The sequence below is a fragment of the Octopus bimaculoides genome, chromosome 4, assembly GCF_001194135.2.
Source record: "Octopus bimaculoides isolate UCB-OBI-ISO-001 chromosome 4, ASM119413v2, whole genome shotgun sequence".
NCBI lineage: Eukaryota > Metazoa > Mollusca > Cephalopoda > Octopoda > Octopodidae > Octopus > Octopus bimaculoides.
The window spans coordinates 77,359,456-77,361,851 of NC_068984.1; positions in this window are offsets into that span (position 1 = coordinate 77,359,456).

Below are 2,396 nucleotides of genomic sequence, written 5' to 3' on the forward strand. Positions count from 1 at the left end.
ATGGTTTAAACAATTTCGCAGTGGAGATCTGAGCCTTGAAGATCGTGAGCGTAGTGGTCTTTCTCAATGACGGTCAATTAAAGACCGTCATTGAGAAAGATCCACGTAAAACCACTCGAGAACTGGCAAAATAACTTCAAGTTAGCCAGGAAACTGCCTGCAACCATTTGCATGCGATCGGAAAATCAAAAAAGTTTGACAAATAGGTACTACACGATTTGAATGAAAATCAGAAAATGTCCAGATATGAAATTTACTCGTTGCTTCTTTTCCGTAACCAGACCGATCGATTTCTCGACCGTATTGTAACTTGCGATGAAAAGTGGACTCTGTACAATAATAAAAACCTTCTTCGCAGTGGTTGGACCAAAATGAAGCACCGAAAACCTTCCCTAAACCCGAAGTCTTCAAAAAGAAGGTTGTGACGACTGTCTAGTGGTGTACTGCTGGACTCATCCACTATAACTTCTTAAGACTCAGAAAAATCATTACTGCAGAAACATATTGCCATGAAATTGCTAAAATGAGCGAAAGACTGTTGATCTTCTGTCCCAGGCTGGTGAACAGAAGAGAGCCAATCATTCTTCATGGCAATGTTCGACTACACGTTTCACTAATGACACTCCAAAAGTTGGGGGAACTTGGCTACGAAGTTCTTTCCTACTCAACTTATTCCCTAGATCCTTTCTCCTACCGATTGCCACTTTTTCAAGCACCTTGATGGTTTCCTGTGAGAGAAGGAGTTCAAAAATCAAACCGATGCTGAAAGAGCGTTGAAAGAGTTCACCATCTCCAGAACTCCAGATTTTATGTTACCGGAATAATCAAACTTTTAACTCGTTGGCAAAAATGTGTTGATTGTAATGGTACTTACTCAGATGAATAAAATTTCCGGATTGCTGAAATATTTCGTGAGGAATTTCATGTTTCAAAACGTTACTTACTTTGTACTCAGCCTGATAGTATTGGTAGCTCTTCTATGTTTAAGTCCTGTCAAAGTTACCTTCGTCTTTCATCATTTTAGAACCGATAAAATTAGTACCAGTGGATAGCAGGGATCAGCTTAATCGAGTGTCCCCACTTTTACGAAACGAGTGGCCTTGTGGCCATGTTAGAACTAATCTATAAAATTATGCTGCTACGGTCAAGTTAAATAATACTTATCTATTGTACAAAATCGAAGATATAATCTATTACACACACAACATATATTTAAGACTGATAAACTATGAAACCTAATGATAAACTATGTAATTATTGGAGACTCAGTGGGATAGCTATTGTGCTTCATTCATTGGAAATATAAGTTCCAGGTATACGAAAATAGTATAAAATTAAAGACGTAATACAATGTATTGAGGATTGTTAGAGTTGCCACTGTAATCATAGTGTAGAATGATATTGTACACATATTATGTTTTCTATTTCATTCCAACGTTAAAATTGTTTCAGGCGTTTACTTTTTACATTGATCAATAATTTTCAATAGTTTAATTATAATGTCACCGTGGAGAAGGCAATGAAAATTATATTCTTTTTGTTATGCTTTGCTGTTTGCTTCATAGACAAGTTTATATAGCTCTTTCTGGAGTGCGTTCACTTCTTGACGCAAAAGATAAGAACAATAGATAACGGCCCTCAAGATAGTAAATGTTACAACAAAGAACAGCGTTTTCAAAGATGTTTTCTCCGAAGACTGCACCTTCAGTACAGCCTATAGGGAAGGTACACAATCACTACAATCAGACTCTTTAGAAGAATATTATTTCAAAAGAAATTATATATTTCATGCTTCACTTTAAACTTCTAATAATCTTATGGTTTTCAAAATAGAATGGAATTTCCAAGAGTATTGTTACTTATTATTCATTTATTCATGTTATATCATCTAAAGATTTTGTTTTTCATATATTTATGCCAGATTCTTAGCTTGGATTTCGAGATATTTTTTAATATCCTAGAGTTGCTTACCTTTGTTTAGGAATTCTACTTTATTTAATCATATCTAAATAGAGTTTGGAGGACAGCGAATTGATAGAGTGGTTAGAATATTGTATAAGATGTCTTGTGGTGTTTGTTCTGACTCCCCGAGCTCAAATCCACCGAAGCCAACCTTACTTTTATTCCCTTTCGTGGGTGGATAAGACGTTCCAATTCAAGATGGGTGATCGGCTGATCTGTTAGAGATTCGGGGGGGAGATGTCATGCGATATTTCTATGGGTCTTTGTATTCTGACAACAATGCCTGCTACAATATCATTACCATGACCATTCGGCCCAAGACCGCGGGCTTTTCTGCAGTTAAAGATAGAATGTGACGTAGAGAAGAGAAACGAACATGCAGGGACAACTACAAGTCCGTTGCAAAATATATTTCCGAAACCTGCTCATACCTA